This window comes from Palaemon carinicauda, chromosome 13, assembly GCF_036898095.1.
Source record: "Palaemon carinicauda isolate YSFRI2023 chromosome 13, ASM3689809v2, whole genome shotgun sequence".
Classification (NCBI taxonomy): Eukaryota; Metazoa; Arthropoda; class Malacostraca; order Decapoda; family Palaemonidae; genus Palaemon; species Palaemon carinicauda.
In genome coordinates, this window is record NC_090737.1 from 60,919,266 (window position 1) to 60,927,693 (window position 8,428).

The 8,428-nt window shown below is 33.9% G+C and overlaps 2 long non-coding RNA genes across 2 annotated transcripts in view; both read right to left on the minus strand.

The window, feature by feature from the left end:
* Positions 1-272: 272 nt before the first annotated feature.
* On the minus strand, positions 273-1,296 carry LOC137652306 (uncharacterized). Its single transcript, XR_011046250.1, has 2 exons — positions 786-1,296; positions 273-446 (listed from the first exon to the last, which is right to left on the minus strand). It is a non-coding gene; the product is annotated as an uncharacterized lncRNA (long non-coding RNA).
* Positions 1,297-7,665: 6,369 nt separating this feature from the next.
* The window catches only part of LOC137652307 (uncharacterized), a 1,017-nt gene continuing 254 nt past the window's right edge, over positions 7,666-8,428 (minus strand). The window contains exons 1-2 of the long non-coding RNA XR_011046251.1: positions 8,179-8,428; positions 7,666-7,839 (exon numbers count right to left, since the gene is read on the minus strand). The exon at positions 8,179-8,428 is cut by the window's right edge and continues 254 nt beyond it. This is a non-coding gene — a long non-coding RNA (uncharacterized lncRNA). The remainder of the gene's footprint in view (positions 7,840-8,178) is intronic.

Consider the following 8,428-nt stretch of genomic DNA (forward strand, 5'->3'; position numbering starts at 1 on the left):
TATATATATATATATATATATATATATATATGTATATATATATATATATATATATATATATATAAATATTTGCATATATATATATATATATATATATATATATATATATACATATATATATATATATATATATATATATATATATATATATATATATATTTATATATATATATATATATATATATATATATATATATATATATATATATATATATATATATATATGTATATATGTATTTGAATAAACTTCTGGGATATAATAAAATATCTAGTTCTAAAATGACTATATTTAACAATACATCTGATCGTTTACATAGTTAAATAATTGAAAGCAGTAAGCTGAGTTGCCGTTCCGAAGTCCTCGAGAATATTCAACCACTCAAATTACCAAGTGGTCGTATGCAGTAATAATCTCTTCACCATATATCCCTTTATTCAACACTGACCTGAAATTTATGAAACAATACACTGTAAAAGGATATAAAACAGCATCTAACCCAACGCAAAAAATTACCCTTAAGAAAGTTCGAGCTATATAAAGAAAACAACTTGACAAATAACAAGCCGAGCACGATAATCTACTCGAATTTATATTAAAGGTGAAACAGTGAAAATTGCGTTTAAAGTTGATAAAATACACCAAATACAGTATAATTTAAAATGTTCAAGGTCAAATTATATTAAATATTAATAGCAGACACGCTGGCTGCCACAATTCATGAATGGAATTGTTAACTGTTATAAATTAAAGTATACTGAGCGTGCATAATCACCAAGTTACTCACATCTTATATCAGCCCGGCAGGAATAAAGCTACACTTTAATGGACGAGGTGGTGTGGTAGTCTCAGGGGTTCAAACTTCCGATATACGGAATAATACCCGGTTGCCGTCTCCATGAGCCCCATCGATGTCGCACTTATATATTACTTTGAGTTCATGAGGTTAAAAAAATCCAAATCCAGAGCGAAGATAATTCCCGGATAAAACCATAGGATCGTTGATCGGCCGGATATATGTATAATGATGGATCGACAAACCTCTCTCCACTCTGCCTCACGTTGAACTGATCTACCAGAACAAAAGAACTGGAACAGACTTCTGTTTTCTTAAATGTAAACACTCAATTGGTGATCTCGGTAGTTTACTAGCGAACTAGATTGTAAGTAACTGTGACAACAAGCTCAGTTTAGATTCCTCTAAAATAACAGAGATCACGAATTGTGTATTTGGCAAATTAAATAAATATAAAGCAATTTTCATTTTCACACCTAAGTAATGGAAGTATTTAATTAATATGCAAATAAAAATTGAAATTCCTTTTCATTTTCCACACTCCAGGGGAAGGGTTCAATAAAGCAACGTTATTGAACTATTACAAAAATTAAGCACAAAAATGTAAATAAATTTTTACTGCAATACCCAGCCAAATATATACAAAATATACATTTCCACAGAACTAAATTATTCATTAATAAGCATATTTTTAGTTCTGCTTTCACTTTCCATGGCGGCTTTCCGTCGCACCTTATTTACAATCTGAAAAGAGTCATCAATAATAACAGATTTCCCTGACTGATCAGAGTTTACATTCATTTCATTTACACTTAAAATTGGAATCAAAGAGCTTACATGACGCTTTACTAATTCGCGAGTTCTACCTTTCAATAAAATTGCATTAGTTGTCTCCCCAATAGTGTTCATTACAGTCTCCTTCACCACCGCCATTGGATAATTAAAGGGTTTACAATTTTCTTCTTTTATCAATACAATATCACCTGGTTTTAGTTGTTTATGCGTAACGGGTTTGTACCTACTCTTAACGTTGACTGCTTGCTTCATTAAATGAGCCAAAAATTCGTTATTATAGGTTTCAGTCAGAGCCTTCCGTACATTTTTCAATTTATTATAGCTCTCTTTAATGTGCAAAAGTGGCTCCTTATTTGCAATCCATTCAGAATCCATTTCTGGGTCTGGCTGCAAAGAGGGGATAAGATTAAGAGAGATCCTATCATAACCATAGATAAGTCTTTCAGGAGTTATCGGGTCTGGAATAAAGTCATCACTTTCATCTCTCAATCCTTCAAAAAATGCCACAGGTCTACGATTGACTTGATAAATTGTTTGAGCAACAATGAACTCAAAATCTCTGTATTCCAACACGTAATTTTTAATAGAGCCATGGATTAGTTGCTTCACCATTTTAACACAAACTTCAACTAAACCTCCCAATGGATGACAACCCTTGAAATATTGTTCAAAAGTGGGAGACTTCACATTATTTTCTTCAAAATATGCTTGAGTATCAGAATCCCTCAAGAAATCAGTCATTATATTTGCTCCAGCTACCAATGATGAACCTAAATCTGATAAGCACAATTCAGGAATGCCATATTCATAAGTATGAATCTGGAAGGCTCTCAAGAATTCTACAGTACTAAGATCAAAACATATCTTCAAATTTATTGCTCTTGACCATAAACAAGTGATGCACAAAATCCAGACCTTAATTTTCTTCTGTTGATATTTTACCTAAAAGTATCCCAAGTGATCAATAAAAATATATTTAAATGGAATGTTAGGGGGTTCCAGTCTAAATTCTCTGTATGGTGATTGATTAAGTTTAATAGTTCTCTGTTTCACCTTGCGACAAGTAATACACTCCTTCAATACACGTTTTACAACAGAGAAGTAGTGCGGTACCCAATACTGCTTTCTTAATTCGGTTAAAATTACATAGCAACCTGAATGGGATAATGCACAATGTAAACTTAAAATTATCAATCTCACAAGCTCACTGTGCTTTGACAACAATATGGGATAACGGATACTTTCATCACATTTCCAACGAGAAAATTTACTCCTAACTCTCAATAAACCAGTCCTATCAGGATAAACATTAAGTTGATTAACTAGATTGGGGATATTCCCAACATTCTTGAACTTACTTGAAAAATACTTTTTCACATCTGCAAAGTGAATGTCTTGGTCAACTTTCAGGATTTGAGTAATAGCCTCTGTATACAAATTTGTTGAGGTTACTTTCATATGAGCGTATTTAACTGTATCCCTTTTATACAGTCTACCTTTTAGAATGTGAACAAACTTTAAAACTAATCTATGCACGGAAACCAGTTTGTAGAAATCAGAATATTTCTGTGGAGATATTAAATGCTCATTAACTTTAGCTATAGACGTGCCATGCATGACCTGATAGTTGCGTGCTTCCAGGGCTGAAAGGTCAGGTTTTGCCAAAGGATTTGGAACCTGAATATTCAAAATATCATCTCTGCTGATCTGCATATCCATATTAGAACACACTTTTAAAAATTTAGGTCCTGAAAAATAATTAGACTTTATAAGAGTTCTATATGAAACAGGTCTGGTAATTTGATCAGCTGGGTTTTCAATACCTGAAACAAATCCATAAATAATAGGATGAATTTCACAAAGTCTACTTATGTGTTCCAACCGATTAAGAATGAATATACTTTTTTTACTTTGCTTCTCAAGCTTATGAACATGAGAATTAATCCAAGCAAGAGAAACTAGACTGTCAGAATATAGCTTCAATTCTACTATATCTAATGGCGAAACACAAGCAGGGCCTACCAGATCTTTATAAAGGTCAATTAATACTTCCGAGCCCAATACAATAGACTGAAATTCTAATGAAGGAATTCCCTTAGCTGAAAGCGCTTTGTTGACAATTCTGTTTTTTGCAAGTACAAAACTAACTTCCAAAGAATCAATCTCTTGAATATAAACAGTAGTACCATATATATCTTTACTGCTATCAGTAAAGGCTACCAATCTATACTGACTATTCCTTCTTCCCACAAACCTTTGAATCTTTATTTCAGGAGATGCATTGACTTGTCTACAAATGTTTTTCCATTCCCTCAAAAGGCTATCATCAAGTTTCATATCCCAATCAAATGAGCCATCACACTGCAATTTGTGCAAAAACAATCTTGCTCTATTTAGAATTGGTCCTGTAAATCCAAACACATCATAGTGTGCAGCAATGGATTTTAATACTTTCCTCTTATTATCTGCTTCAATATCCAACTGCAAATGTCGGGTTCTTAAAGTATCATCTAAACGATTCCATACCATTCCCAAAAGCTTAACTTCTGTTGAGGTTTTCTTAGATTCATTTTCATCAATTTTATCCTGTAGTTCCTTATCGTTAGTGACAAACTGCTGCAGAAAAAATTTATAAGGTTCAAATATGTTTTTAAGATTATCAAATGCCCACTGAAGTTCTTCTGCAGTATTGGAGGTGATGCTACCATTATCCATATAGATTAGGGAGTAGATGTGTCTCTTAAGTTCCTTAATTTCTTTAGAATCCATATCAGTATCAATCATAAGGATTTTGTACAGACCAAGCAAAAGCAAACAAGGTGAGCAAACTAAGCCAAAGGGCAATCTCAAATTTCTATATCCAACAAGAGTATAATCTTTCCGAGCCATATTTTTGAACCACAAAAATAGCAGCTTGTTTGAATCCAAAGGGGTCAAGCAAATATTTAGAAAAGCTTTCTTTACATCAAAACATAGCAATTTAGTATCAAAGCGTAAGTTCAAAAGAGCAGTGGTTATCTTTTGATTGATGCAAGGTCCACTCAACATGGCTTGATTGTGACTTAGTGTAACTTTCTGAGAGGGATCTCTTTCACTAAGGTTAGACAAAAAGACCACCCGACATTTTGTAGTCTCTCTCTCAAGCTTGAAAACTCCCAGGTGACCCATGAAACTGTGACAAGGATTCTCCAACAAAAACTGTTCCAAATTCTCTATTCTTTCTATGATGCCTAACTCCTGTTGTTCTTTGAAATATTGATCCATCATATTTAAGTAATCAGGATTCTTTATGGTGAATTTCTTTAAATTAGACTTCAAAATTTGAGTTGCCAAATGACGATTTTTGCCCAATAAATGTTTTACTTTATTATTCCAAATTAAGGGCATAACTAGTCTGCCGTCAGCATTCCGAGTTGTGTTACTGAGAACATAGTCAACAATTTTATCATTGTTCTCGACATAATCTTCTGGAATATTAACATCATCAAAATTCAATGTTTTCAAACATAAATTGTCGAGAACTTCTTTGCTGGCTCTCTCAAATTCAGTGTCTATAATTTCTCCATTATGATCAAGTACCGCAAAATTAGCTCCAACTTCCGTATAACTGTTTGTCAGGGAAGCATTGCAGACATTACCCATGTCCTCAACTTCTTCACATAGTATAGATAAAATATTAGAGCATGAAATATGGGCAACAGTGTCCTGACAATTCTTCAAATGTATCAAATTATGACTCATTTGATCCAGATTTCCTATGAGCATAATACCCAACGGAGTTAGCGAGTACACAGAAGGTATATTACCCTCTAAGTCACCAAAAAGAACAGTATTTTCCTTAAGGCAATATGCAGAATTCGACCCTAAGATGAAATCTACGTCCATAATTTCATCCTTTCCATTCAACAGATATTTATCAGCAACAGTATAGCCCTTTTCAATAAAACCCTGAACAACAGATGTCAAACCAGGTAGTTTTAAACATGTTTTAATGGATGGTACACTCATAGCCTCCAATTCACATAATCTGTCCCCAATCATCATAGACACTTTATAAGAACACGTATTGTACAATCGGGAAGAATTAAATCCATTTACTCTTAACGTAATATTTGATTTAACAATTGGTAAATTTTCCCTAACAGCACACTCTTCAGTTATGAAATTTGATTGACATCCCCCATCTCGCAAACAACGGATGCGATTTCCATTAAGAAGGTCACAAGAAAAGGTGGGTAGAATTGCAAGACTACAATCATTTACCATCATAACATCCCTTGAGGCTTCAGCAAAAGTTATACTCGAACTCTTATCTTTTACTTCTACCTTATCTGACTTTGGAGGCTTATCTTTACCCTTCTTTGCCAAACCATTACTATCATTTGTGTGTTCTTTCCTTATATTACTCAAACACAAAAACGTGAAATGAAAAGAACCACAAAAACAACGTCTGGCAAAATAGAAATTGCACTTATCTGAAGAGTGATCCAACCGGGCACATTTTATACAAGCTTTAAGTTTCTTCAGCCTATCGAGCTTTGATTTAGGGTCCGGATATTTACTACATTTATGAACTGGATGGTCACCATTATCACAAAGAGAACAATGTTTGAATACATTAGCATTATCTTTCCGTAACTTTACGTTAGATGCTAAACTTGTGGTGGGGGTTGATTGACAATCTACTTTGGCTGCTAAACCAACAGCTGAATTAGAGGGACATGGTCTGTGTTTGGATCTATAATCAACTCGTTTCTGTACTTCCATATATCTCTCACTCGCCTCAAAGAACTTGCTCTTTATCTGATCCAAAGAAGGGTTAGTTTCATTTGTAATTTGCACAAGCTGATCTTGAAATTTTTTGTTTAGTCCCTTCCATGAAAAATACTGTACTACGTCATCAACAGAGATACTCAAACTTTTAATAGAGTCTTGTATAGAATTAATATTACCAATATACTCAAATGGATCAGATGAAAAATCCAACTTCAACTCTGTCAAACGCTGCAATACATTAAACTTACGAACTGAAGGAGACGCAAGTGCTTGTAAGAGTAAATCCTTTGCAATAGTATAAGACTGTTGTACACTATCCAATGAATTAATCAAATGTGACGCTCTACCGGAAATTTGCTGTTTTAATAGCAAAAACTTGTCAAAGTCTGAATAATTATACCGCTGTACAACATCTTCAAACTGACTTAAAAACTTTGTCAAATCTTCACCATCTTGGCTACAGAACGTAGGCAAAGGAGCCTCAGGACTTTTAAGCCTACCACTATTACAACATGGCGATTGTGATACAGAAACTTTGGTTAAATTATACAAACACCGATTTATTTGGTCATCATAAGAACTACTCTCAGTAATTTCCCTTTCGTTCTCAGCAACAGCTTTGGCTTCGTCCGAAGCATTATCTTCCCATTTCAAATCTCTAATGATAACATCCAATCTGGAAAGTTCATCTTTAACTCTGTTTAATTTGATTTCAAGAATCTTTCTTTCATCTTCCGATTTACCAGACAAACTTGAAATGTCATTAAAAATAATATTCACTTGTCCTCTAAAATTCCCTCGTGAACTAATGTGATATTTAAGTTTATGAGACATTTTGGCACAAAACACAGATACTGCTCACAAAGAAATAAATGTTACAAATATAGGCCTATACTTAAAAAAAATCACGAATGCTAAACAAATCACAGCACGGCCGGTAATAACTAACAATATCGCCCGTAAATAATCGAATGTATTAAGAAATTGCCAAACAAGCAAAACTAAAACCACAGCACGGCCGGTAATAACTAACAATATCGCACGTATATAATCGAATGCATTACGAAATTGTCAAACAAGCAATAAAACTAAACACGAAACAACGCGCAGTAAAATGAAAGATTATTACCACCTTAAATGAAATACCAATAATTCACCAAACAATTCGTAATGAGAAAAATAATCCAATTAGCAAGTTACGACACCGAATGAGGCCACGGAAACGGCAACAGCAGCTTTCCAGCGCGCCCACCCGGGGGCGCCATTTGAATAAACTTCTGGGATATAATAAAATATCTAGTTCTAAAATGACTATATTTAACAATACATCTGATCGTTTACATAGTTAAATAATTGAAAGCAGTAAGCTGAGTTGCCGTTCCGAAGTCCTCGAGAATATTCAACCACTCAAATTACCAAGTGGTCGTATGCAGTAATAATCTCTTCACCATATATCCCTTTATTCAACACTGACCTGAAATTTATGAAACAATACACTGTAAAAGGATATAAAACAGCATCTAACCCAACGCAAAAAATTACCCTTAAGAAAGTTCGAGCTATATAAAGAAAACAACTTGACAAATAACAAGCCGAGCACGATAATCTACTCGAATTTATATTAAAGGTGAAACAGTGAAAATTGCGTTTAAAGTTGATAAAATACACCAAATACAGTATAATTTAAAATGTTCAAGGTCAAATTATATTAAATATTAATAGCAGACACGCTGGCTGCCACAATTCATGAATGGAATTGTTAACTGTTATAAATTAAAGTATACTGAGCGTGCATAATCACCAAGTTACTCACATCTTATATCAGCCCGGCAGGAATAAAGCTACACTTTAATGGACGAGGTGGTGTGGTAGTCTCAGGGGTTCAAACTTCCGATATACGGAATAATACCCGGTTGCCGTCTCCATGAGCCCCATCGATGTCGCACTTATATATTACTTTGAGTTCATGAGGTTAAAAAAATCCAAATCCAGAGCGAAGATAATTCCCGGATAAAACCATAGGATCGTTGATCGGCCGGATATATGTATAATGATGGATCGAC